Here is a 12,400-nt window from a genome sequence, read left to right as displayed (position 1 = left end):
CCAGGTACTTAGACAGTGGTCCACTGTGGCGTTACCCGACGTCTTGATGTACCTGGGAACAAACTCAACACTACCACACACAGAGTTGCATTAGCAACATCTTGATGTACCTGGGAACAAACTCAACGCTAACACACACAGAGTTGCATTAGCAGACTTCTTGATGAACCTGGGCACTAACAGAATAGCACAACACATTACCTGAGGCCTAGAAAGATACACACTTTCACTATCAAAACTTTCCCCATATAAACATCCACAGGTACAGTCTCACTGTTTTTCAGATAGGATTCAAATACACAGGCCTACGCAGATTAGAAGACCCAGGCCTACGCAGATTAGAAGACCCAGGCCTACGCAGATTAGAAGACCCAGGCCTACGCATTAGAAGACCCAGGCCTACGCAGATTAGAAGACCCAGGCCTACGCAGATTAGAAGACCCAGGCCTACGCAGATTAGAAGACCCAGGCCTACGCAGATTAAAAGACCCAGGCCTACGCAGATTAGAAGACCCAGGCCTACGCAGATTAGAAGACCCAGGCCTACGCAGATTAGAAGACCCAGGCCTACTTCAGTCATTCTAAATATGCAAAGGTGCACTAAGCAGAAATCGCTCTGCCAATAATTGGTTGCTAAAAATTCTAATAGTTAATCTCATTTCAGTTGTAGCAGCTGTGAAATATATTTTCCATAAACTAAAATATTGCATTTTCAGCAGTTTGAAACTGGTGTACAAAATCGAAAATAACTGACAAAATACAAGATTTAACAGGAAGCATAGAAATAGAGCACATAGAACACATCTACCGCTTCTCTCCTTGCATTCATTGAGACTATCGCGCAAAAATACACATAATGCAGATTCTGCACCTGGAACAAACCACCTATCCTGTATCCCACTCAGCCTCAGAGACCCACCTGGTCTGCACGGTGTCCTCCTTGTCCATGAGCGTAGGATGAGGACAGAACACCAGTTCTATCTCGCTGGCTCCGTCCATGGCCACGTCCCCTCCCCCTCCGTTCTCTGTAGCGTTGTCCATGTCCAGACCAGAGTCATCTGACGTCTTGGTACGCTTGATGCTCGGCCCGCCTCCTGCTTTGATTGATAAGATTATTTTAAGGAGGGGGGGGGGGGGGGTGAGATGCGCTGAACACAGCCAGGGCATAAAATGTTGAGATGCTTTAACGAGGAAAGACACACTGACTGGATATCCTGCTGTTATATTCCTGGTGTCATTTACTCAACGAAATGGACATTTGTATACATTTACAGCCCCACGTTACAACAAAACATCTATACCCCCCGCTTCACAAAGGAAGAGATTTGAAATGGAAAATTCAAAGTATAACACACGCAACATATACACAACACATTACTATTACCCATCCACTATACACAATACATTACTATTACCCATCCACTATACACAACATTACTATTACCCATCCACTATACACAATACATTACTATTACCCATCCACTATACACAATACATTACTATTACCCATCCACTATACACAATACATTACTATTACCCATCCACTATACACAATACATTACTATTACCCATCCACTATACACAATACATTACTATTACCCATCCACTATACACAATACATTACTATTACCCATCCACTATACACAATACATTACTATTACCCATCCACTATACACAATACATTACTATTACCCATCCACTATACACAATACATTACTATTACCCATCCCATATACAATACACTACTATTACCCATCCACTATACACAATACATTACTATTACCCATCCCATATACACAATGCATTACTATTACCCTGCACATTACCCATCTCATATACACAACACATTACTATTACCCATCCACTATACACAATACATTACTATTACCCATCCACTATACACAATACATTACTATTACCCATCCCATATACAATACACTACTATTACCCATCCACTATACACAATACATTACTATTACCCATCCCATATACACAATGCATTACTATTACCCTGCACATTACCCATCTCATATACACAACACATTACTATTACCCATCCACTATACACAATACATTACTATTACCCATCCACTATACACAATACATTACTATTACCCATCCACTATATACAATACATTACTATTACCCATCCACTATACACAATACATTACTATTACCCATCCACTATACACAATACATTACTATTACCCATCCACTATACACAATACATTACTATTACCCATCCACTATACACAATACATTACTAATACCCTGCACGCTGCCCATGTCATAGACATTGTACACGTCTCATACAGACACATACATAATGCACCTACCCTTACACATTCTGTCAGTGGCCTGCTAACACAACTCAGCTTCACTGTTTGGGTATTTGATAGACATGGGAATATGATTGTACAAATCCAGTCAGGTTTTCAATAAATCCTGGTTGGAGGAATCCGGATTGCCTGCTTTTTCCTGATACCAGGAATTTTCCAACCGGGATTTCTGATAAACCTGGGAATTCTGGGGACGTTACTGGCATTCTGCAACACTAAATGGGAATTTATTTTTTATTTCATTTAACCTTTATTTAACTAGGCACATCAGTTAAGAACAAATTCTTATTTACAATGATGGCCTACTGGGAACAGTGGGTTAACTGCCTTGTTCAGGGGCAGATGAAGGAATGAAGGAGTGCTCATACCTGGTTGAGTGGACGGAGGCATTGCTACAGTGGGAGGAGTCACCATTGTCCTCTGCCCCGCTGCCGTTTTCCAGCTGGTGCTTCTTCCCTCGCTGCAGCCTGCAGTGACACCCAGTGGTGGGAGGTCAGATTAAATTCAATTTTTATAAAGCAACATTCAATTTGACCATAGTTCTAGAAACATGTTTTAAATCATAGGGTAAGTTGTTCTGACCTTTGTGAGAAGACACCTAAAATGGGAAAATGTTATTCAAATGAGATTAGCAGTACAGTCACGGGCTGTATCTTGAGGCCCTCCTCGATGCTGTGGTTTAAGGGTTAGGGGTCAGGAGTTAGAGTCAGAGTACAGTACCTGTTCTTGGCTTGTATCTTGAGGCCCTCCTCGATGCTGTGGGACAGGGCCTGCTGGTTGTTGTGTTTGGAGATGCGGGCCAGAACCCTCTCCTGGTGGGCCTCGTACTCATCTCTGCTGGGAGATCTTACTGATGAGGGCATCAAAGTTAGGGTCCGGCCGCAGGGATCGCTTAGACACCAGCTTCTTTCTGCACGTAGGGCATTCCTTGTTGCTGGGTAGAACGAACACACAGACAGAGGTTAGAACTTCACCTGGGGTAACGATGTCCTGTGTCACGAAAGTGATCAGCAGTGGATCATGACATTTGATATGGTTAGTAGACATACACAACTGCAATACACCGCAACTGGGATAGTCAACAGTAGCATGTGGTGGTGTTGGTGGTGTTGTGTCAACAGTAGCATGTGGTGGTGGTGTTGTGTCACAGTAGCATGTGGTGGTGGTGTTGTGTCAACAGTAGCATGTGGTGGTGGTGTTGTGTCAACAGTAGCATGTGGTGGTGGTGTTGTGTCAACAGTAGCATGTGGTGGTGGTGTTGTGTCAACAGTAGCATGTGGTGGTGGTGTTGTGTCAACAGTAGCATGTGGTGGTGGTGTTGTGTCAACAGTAGCATGTGGTGGTGTTGTGTCAACAGTAGCATGTGGTGGTGGTGTGTCAACAGTAGCATGTTGGTGGTGTTGTGTCAACAGTAGCATGTGGTGGTGGTGTTGTGTCAACAGTAGCATGTGGTGGTGGTGTTGTGTCAACAGTAGCATGTGGTGGTGTTGTGTCAACAGTAGCATGTGGTGGTGTGTGTCAACAGTAGCATGTGGTGTGTTGTGTCAACAGTAGCATGTGGTGGTGGTGGTGGTGGTGTGTCAACAGTAGCATGTGGTGGTGGTGTGTCAACAGTAGCATGTGGTGGTGGTGGTGGTGTTGTGTCAACAGTAGCATGTGGTGGTGGTGGTGGTGTTGTGTCAACAGTAGCAGGTGGTGGTGGTGGTGTTGTGTCAACAGTAGCATGTGGTGTGGTGGTGTGTGTCAACAGTAGCATGTGGTGGTGGTGGTGGTGGTGTGTCAACAGTAGCATGTGGTGGTGGTGGTGTGTCAACAGTAGCATGTGGTGGTGGTGGTGGTGTTGTGTCAACAGTAGCATGTGGTGGTGGTGGTGGTGTTGTGTCAACAGTAGCAGGTGGTGGTGGTGGTGTTGTGTCAACAGTAGCATGTGGTGGTGGTGGTGGTGTTGTGTCAACAGTAGCATGTGGTGGTGGTGGTGTTGTGTCAACAGTAGCATGTGGTGGTGGTGTTGTGTCAACAGTAGCATGTGGTGGTGGTGTTGTGTCAACAGTAGCATGTGGTGGTGTTGTGTCAACAGTAGCATGTGGTGGTGGTGTGTCAACAGTAGCATGTGGTGGTGGTGTTGTGTCAACAGTAGCATGTGGTGGTGTGTTGTGTCAACCGTAGCATGTGGTGGTGTGTTGTGTCAACAGTAGCATGTGGTGGTGTTGTGTCAACAGTAGCATGTGGTGGTGTTGTGTCAACAGTAGCATGTGGTGGTGGTGTGTCAACAGTAGCATGTGGTGGTGGTGTGTCAACAGTAGCATGTGGTGGTGGTGGTGTGTCAACAGTAGCATGTGGTGGTGTTGGTGGTGGTGTGTCAACAGTAGCATGTGGTGGTGGTGGTGTGTCACAGTAGCATGTGGTGGTGGTGGTGGTGTTGTGTCAACAGTAGCAGGTGGTGGTGGTGGTGGTTTGTGTCAACAGTAGCAGGTGGTGGTGGTGTTGTGTCAACAGTAGCATGTGGTGGTGGTGTGTCAACAGTAGCATGTGGTGGTGGTGGTGTGTCAACAGTAGCATGTGGTGGTGGTGGTGGTGTGTGTCAACAGTAGCATGTGGTGGTGGTGGTGTGTCAACAGTAGCATGTGGTGGTGGTGGTGTGTCAACAGTAGCATGTGGTGGTGGTGGTGGTGTTGTGTCAACAGTAGCATGTGTGGTGGTGGTGGTGTTGTGTCAACAGTAGCAGGTGGTGGTGGTGGTGTTGTGTCAACAGTAGCATGTGGTGGTGGTGGTGGTGTGTGTCAACAGTAGCATGTGGTGGTGGTGGTGTTGTGTCAACAGAAGCATGTGGTGGTGGTGTTGTGTCAACAGTAGCATGTGGTGGTGGTGGTGGTTGGTGGTGGTGTCAACAGTAGCATGTGGTGGTGGTGTTGTGTCAACAGTAGCATGTGGTGGTGGTGGTGGTGTTGTGTCAACAGTAGCATGTGGTGGTGGTGTTGTGTCAACAGTAGCATGTGGTGGTGGTGGTGGTGTTGTTGTCAACAGTAGCATGTGGTGGTGGTGGTGGTGTTGTGTCAACAGTAGCATTAGCATGTGTTGGTGGTGGTGTTGTGTCAACAGTAGCATGTGGTGGTGGTGTTGTGTCAACAGTAGCATGTGGTGGTGTTGTGTCAACAGTAGCATGTGGTGGTGGTGTTGTGTCAACAGTAGCATGTGGTGGTGGTGTTGTGTCAACAGTAGCATGTGGTGGTGGTGTTGTGTCAACAGTAGCATGTGGTGGTGGTGTTGTGTCAACAGTAGCATGTGGTGGTGGTGGTGTGTCAACAGTAGCATGTGGTGGGTGGTGGTGGTGTGTCAACAGTAGCATGTGGTGGTGGTGGTGGTGGTGTTGTGTCAACAGTAGCATGTGGTGGTGTTGGTGGTGTTGTGTCAACAGTAGCATGTGTGGTGTTGTGTCAACAGTAGCATGTGGTGGTGGTGGTGGTTTGTGTCAACAGTAGCATGTGGTGGTGGTGTTGTGTCAACAGTAGCATGTGGTGGTGGTGGTGGTGTTGTGTCAACAGTAGCATGTGGTGGTGGTGGTGTTGTGTCAACAGTAGCATTAGCATGTGGTGGTGGTGTGTTGTGTCAACAGTAGCATGTGGTGGTGGTGTTTGTGTGAACAGTAGCATGTGGTGGTGTTGTGTCAACAGTAGCATGTGGTGGTGGTGTTGTGTCAACAGTAGCATGTGGTGGTGGTGGTGTGTCAACAGTAGCATGTGGTGGTGGTGGTGGTGTGTCAACAGTAGCATGTGGTGGTGGTGGTGGTGTGTCAACAGTAGCATGTGGTGGTGGTGGTGTGTCAACAGTAGCATGTGGTGGTGGTGGTGGGTGTGTCAACAGTAGCATGTGGTGGTGGTGGTGGTGTGTCAACAGTAGCATGTGGTGGTGGTGGTGGTGTGTCAACAGTAGCATGTGGTGGTGGTGGTGTGTCAACAGTAGCATTAGGTGGTGTGTGTCAACAGTAGCATGTGGTGGTGGTGTGTCAACAGTAGCATGTGGTGGTGTTGTGTCAACAGTAGCATGTGGTGGTGGTGTCCAACAGTAGCATGTGGTGTGGTGGTGTGTCAACAGTAGCAGGTGGTGGTGTGTCAACAGTAGCATGTGGTGGTGGTGGTGTGTCAACAGTAGCAGGTGGTGGTGGTGGTGGTGTTGTGTCAACAGTAGCATGTGGTGGTGGTGTGTCAACAGTAGCATGTGGTGGTGGTGGTGTGTCAACAGTAGCATGTGGTGGTGGTGGTGTGTCAACAGTAGCATGTGGTGGTGGTGTTGTGTCAACAGTAGCATGTGGTGGTGGTGGTGGTGTTGTGTCAACAGTAGCATGTGGTGGTGGTGGTGGTGGTGGTGTTGTGTCAACAGTAGCATGTGGTGGTGGTGTGTCAACAGTAGCATGTGGTGGTGGTGTTGTGTCAACAGTAGCATGTGGTGGTGTTGTGTCAACAGTAGCATGTGGTGGTGGTGTGTCAACAGTAGCATGTGGTGGTGGTGGTGTTGTGTCAACAGTAGCATGTGGTGGTGGTGGTGGTGTGTCAACAGTAGCATGTGGTGGTGGTGGTGGTGTGTCAACAGTAGCATGTGGTGGTGGTGGTGGTGTGTCAACAGTAGCATGTGGTGGTGGTGGTGGTGTGTCAACAGTAGCATGTGGTGGTGGTGGTGGTGTGTCAACAGTAGCAGGTTGGTGGGTTGTGTCAACAGTAGCAGGTGGTGGTGGTGGTGTTGTGTCAACAGTAGCATGTGGTGGTGGTGGTGGTTGTGTCAACAGTAGCATGTGGTGGTGGTGGTGTGTTGTGTCAACAGTAGCATGTGGTGGTGGTGTTGTGTCAACAGTAGCATGTGGTGGTGTTGTGTCAACAGTAGCATGTGGTGGTGTTGTGTCAACAGTAGCATTGGGGGGTGGTGGTGGTGTTGTGTCAACAGTAGCATGTGGTGGGGTGTTGTGTCAACAGTAGCATGTGGTGGTGGTGGTGTGTCAACAGTAGCATGTGGTGGTGGTGGTGTGTCAACAGTAGCATGTGTGTGGTGGTGGTGGTGTGTCACAGTAGCATGTGGTGGTGGTGGTGTGTCAACAGTAGCATGTGGTGGTGGTGGTGGTGTTGTGTCAACAGTAGCATGTGGTGGTGGTGTGGTGTTGTGTCAACAGTAGCAGGTGGTGGTGGTGGTGTGTGTCAACAGTAGCATGTGTGGGTGTGTGTCAACAGTAGCATGTGGTGGTGGTGGTGTGTCAACAGTAGCATGTGGTGGTGGTGGTGGTGTTGTGTCAACAGTAGCATGTGGTGGTGGTGTTGTGTCAACAGTAGCATGTGGTGGTGTTGTGTCAACAGTAGCATGTGGTGGTGGTGTGTCAACAGTAGCATGTGGTGGTGGTGTTGTCAACAGTAGCATGTGGTGTGGTGGTGGTGGTGTGTCAACAGTAGCATGTGGGTGGTGGTGGTGTGTCAACAGTAGCATGTGTGGTGGTGGTGGTGTTGTGTCAACAGTAGCATGTGGTGGTGGTTGGTGGTGTTGTGTCAACAGTAGCAGGTGGTGGTGGTGGTGTTGTGTCAACAGTAGCATGTGTGGTGGTTGTGTGTCAACAGTAGCATGTGTGGTGGTGGTGGTGGTGTGTCAACAGTAGCATGTGGTGGTGGTGGTGTGTCAACAGTAGCATGTGGTGGTGGTGGTGGTGTGTGGTCAACAATAGCATGTGGTGGTGGTGGTGGTGTTGTGTCAACAGTAGCAGGTGGTGGTGGTGGTGTTTGTCAACAGTAGCATGTGGTGGTGGTGGTGGGTTGTGTCAACAGTAGCATGTGGTGGTGGTGGTGTTGTGTCAACAGTAGCATGTGGTGGTGGTGTTGTGTCAACAGTAGCATGTGGTGTGTGGTGTTGTGTCAACAGTAGCATGTGGTGGTGTTTGTGTCAACAGTAGCATGTGGTGGTGGTGTGTCAACAGTAGCATGTGGTGGTGGTGTTGTGTCAACAGTAGCATGTGTGGTGGTGTTTGTGTCAACCGTAGCATGTGGTGGTGGTGTTGTGTCAACAGTAGCATGTGGTGGTGTTGTGTCAACAGTAGCATGTGGGTGGTGTTTTGTGTCAACAGTAGCATGTGGTGGTGGTGTGTCAACAGTAGCATGTGGTGGTGGTGTGTGTCAACAGTAGCATGTGGTGGTGGTGTGTGGTCAACAGTAGCATGTGGTGGGTGGTGGTGGTGGTGTGTCAACAGTAGCATGTGGTGGTGGTGGTGTGTCAACAGTAGCATGTGGTGGTGGTGGTGGTGTTGTGTCAACAGTAGCATGGTGGTGGGTGTGGTGTTGTGTCAACAGTAGCAGGTGGTGGTGGTGGTGTTGTGTCAACAGTAGCATGTGGTGGGTGGTGTGTCAACAGTAGCATGTGGTGGTGGTGGTGTGTCAACAGTAGCATGTGGTGTGGTGGTGGTGGTGTGTCAACAGTACATGTGGTGGTGGGGGTGTGTCAACAGTAGCATGTGGTGGTGGTGGTGTGTCAACAGTAGCATGTGGTGGTGGTGGTGGTGTTGTGTCAACAGTAGCATTTGGTGGTGGTGGTGTGGTGGTGTTGTGTCAACAGTAGCAGGTGGTGGTGGTGGTGTTGTGTCAACAGTAGCATGTGGTGTGGTGGTGGTGTTGTGTCAACAGTAGCATGTGTGGTGGTGGTGTTGTGTCAACAGAAGCATGTGGTGGTGGTGTTGTGTCAACAGTAGCATGTGGTGGTGGTGGTGGTGGTGGTGGTGTCAACAGTAGCATGTGGTGGTGGTGGTTGTGTCAACAGTAGCATGTGTGGTGGTGGTGGTGTTGTGTCAACAGTAGCATGTGGTGGTGTTTGTGTCAACAGTAGCATGTGGTGTGGTGGTGGTGTTGTGTCAACAGTAGCATTGGTGGTGGTGGTGGTGTTGTGTCAACAGTAGCATTAGCATGTGGTGGGTGGTGTTGTTGTCAACAGTAGCATGTGGTGGTGTTTGTGTCAACAGTAGCATGTGGTGGTGTTGTGTCAACAGTAGCATGTGGTGGTGGTGTTGTGTCAACATAGCATGTGGTGGTGGTGTGTCAACAGTAGCATGTGGTGGTGGTGTTGTGTCAACAGTAGCATGTGGTGGTGGTGTTGTGTCAACAGTAGCATGTGGTGGTGGTGGTGTGTCAACAGTAGCATGTGGTGGTGGTGGTGGTGGTGTGTCAACAGTAGCATGTGGTGGTGGTGGTGGTGGTGTTGTGTCAACAGTAGCATGTGGTGGTGTTGGTGGTGTTGTGTCAACAGTAGCATGTGGTGGTGTTGTGTCAACAGTAGCATGTGGTGGTGGTGGTGGTGTTGTGTCAACAGTAGCATGTGGTGGTGGTGTTGTGTCACAGTACAGCATGTGGTGGTGGTGGGGTGTTGTGTCAACAGTAGCATGTGGTGGTGGTGGTGGTGTTGTGTCAACAGTAGCATTAGCATGTGGTGGTGGTGTGGTTGTGTCAACAGTAGCATGTGTGGTGGTGTTGTGTGAACAGTAGCATGTGGTGGTGTTGTGTCAACAGTAGCATGTTGGGGGGGTTGTGTCAACAGTAGCATGTGGTGGTGGTGGTGTGTCAACAGTAGCATGTGGTGGTGGTGGTGGTGTGTCAACAGTAGCATGTGGTGGTGGTGGTGGTGTGTCAACAGTAGCATGTGGTGGTGGTGGTGTGTCAACAGTAGCATGTGGTGGTGGTGTGGTGTGTCAACAGTAGCATGTGGTGGTGGTGGTGGTGTGTCAACAGTAGCATGTGGTGGTGGTGGTGGTGTGTCAACAGTAGCATGTGGTGTGGTGTGTTCAACAGTAGCATTAGGTGGTGGTGTGTCAACAGTAGCATGTTGGTGGTGTGTCAACAGTAGCATGTGTGGTGTTTGTCAACAGTAGCATGTGGTGGTGGTGTGTCAACAGTAGCATGTGTGTGGTGGTGTGTCAACAGTAGCAGTGTGGTGTGTCAACAGTAGCATGGTGGTGGTGGTGTGTCAACAGTAGCAGTGTGGTGGTGGTGGTGTTGTGTCAACAGTAGCATGTGGTGGTGTGTGTCAACAGTAGCATGTGGTGGTGGTGGTGTGTCAACAGTAGCATGTGGTGTGGTGGTGTGTCAACAGTAGCATGTGGTGGTGGTGTTGTGTCAACAGTAGCATGTGGTGGTGGTGGGGTGTTGTGTCAACAGTAGCATGTGGTGGTGGTGGTGGTGGTGTTGTTTGTCAACAGTAGCATGTGGTGGTGGTGTGTCAACAGTAGCATGTGGTGGTGGTGTTGTGTCAACAGTAGCATGTGGTGGTGTTGTGTCAACAGTAGCATGTGGTGGTGGTGGTGTCAACAGTAGCATGTGGGGGGTGGTGGTGGTGGGGTGGTGTGTCACGTAGCTGGTGGTGTGGGTTTGTCAACAGTAGCATGTGGTGGTGGTGGTGGTGTGTCAACAGTAGCATGTGGTGGTGGTGGGTTGTGTCAACAGTAGCATGTGGTGGTGTGGTGGTGTGTCAACAGTAGCATGTGGTGGTGTGGTGTGTTCAACAGTAGCAGGTGGTGGTGGTGGTGTGTCAACAGTAGCAGTGGTGGTGGTGGTGTGTCAACAGTAGCAGGTGGTGGTGGTGGTGTTGTGTCAACAGTAGCATGTGGTGGTGGTGGTGGTGTTGTGTCAACAGTAGCATGTGGTGGTGGTGGTGGTGTTGTGTCAACAGTAGCATGTGGTGGTGGTGTTGTGTCAACAGTAGCATGTGGTGGGTGTGTGTCAACAGTAGCATGTGGTGGTGGTGTTGTGTCAACAGTAGCAGTGGTGGTGGTGGTGGTGTTGTGTCAACAGTAGCATGTGGTGGTGTGTTGTGTCAACAGTAGCATGTGGTGGTGGTGGTGTCAACAGTAGCATGTGGGTGGTGGTGTGTCAACAGTAGCATGTGTGTGGTGGTGGTGGTGTGTCAACAGTAGCATGTGGTGGTGGTGGTGTGTCAACAGTAGCATGTGGTGGTGGTGGTGGTGTTGTGTCAACAGTAGCATGTGGTGGTGGTGGTGTGTTGTGTCAACAGTAGCAGGTGTTGGTGGTGTGTTGTGTCAACAGTAGCATGTGGTGGTGGTGTGTCAACAGTAGCATGTGGTGGTGGTGGTGTGTCAACAGTAGCATGTGGTGGTGGTGGTGGTGGTGTGTCAACAGTAGCATGTGGTGGTGGTGTGTTCAACAGTAGCATGTGTGGTGGGTGGTGTGTTGTGTCAACAGTAGCATGTGGTGGTGGTGGTGGTGTTTGTCAACAGTAGCATGTGTGGTGTGGTGGTTGTGTCAACAGTAGCATGTGTGGTGGTGGTGGTGTTGTGTCAACAGTAGCAGTGGTGGTGGTGGTGTTGTGTCAACAGAGCATGTGGTGGTGGTGTTGTGTCAACAGTAGCATGTGGTGGTGGTGGTGGTGGTGGTGTGTCAACAGTAGCATGTGGTGGTGTGTTGTGTCACAGTAGCATGTGGTGGTGGTGGTGGTGTGTGTCAACAAGCATGTGGTGGTGGTGTTGTTCAACAGTAGCATGTGGTGGTGTGGTGGTGTGGTGTCAACAGTAGCATGTGGTGGTGGTGGTGGTGTGTGTCACAGTAGCATTAGCATGTGTGGTGGTGGTGTTGTGTCAACAGTAGCATGGTGTGGTGGTGTTGTGTCAACAGTAGCATGTGGTGGTGTTGTGTCAACAGTAGCATGTGGTGGTGGTGTTGTGTCAACAGTAGCATGGTGGTGGTGTTGTGTCAACAGTAGCATGTGGTGGTGGTGTTGTGTCAACAGTAGCATGTGGTGGTGGTGTTGTGTCAACAGTAGCATGTGGTGTGGTGGTGTGTCACAGTAGCATGTGGTGTGGTGGGTGGTGTGTCAACAGTAGCATGTGGTGGTGGTGTGGTGGTGTGTGTGTCAACAGTAGCATGTGGTGGTGTTGGTGGTGTGTGTCAACAGTAGCATGTGGTGGTGTTGTGTCAACAGTAGCATGTGGTGGGTGGTGGTGTTGTGTCAACAGTAGCATGTGTGGTGTGTTGTGTCAACAGTAGCATGTGGTGGTGGTGGTGGTGTTGTGTCAACAGTAGCATGTGGTGGTGGTG

The 12,400-nt window shown here is 49.3% G+C and overlaps 1 pseudogene; it reads right to left on the bottom strand.

The window, feature by feature from the left end:
- Nucleotides 1-8: 8 nt before the first annotated feature.
- Nucleotides 9-3,401, bottom strand: LOC116371670 (E3 ubiquitin-protein ligase RING2-like; annotated as a pseudogene).
- Between the last annotated feature and the right edge of the window lie 8,999 nt (nucleotides 3,402-12,400).

The sequence above is a fragment of the Oncorhynchus kisutch genome, unplaced genomic scaffold (genome assembly GCF_002021735.2).
Source record: "Oncorhynchus kisutch isolate 150728-3 unplaced genomic scaffold, Okis_V2 scaffold3508, whole genome shotgun sequence".
Lineage (NCBI taxonomy): Eukaryota > Metazoa > Chordata > Actinopteri > Salmoniformes > Salmonidae > Oncorhynchus > Oncorhynchus kisutch.
This window is presented reverse-complemented; position numbering and strand designations above follow the sequence as displayed.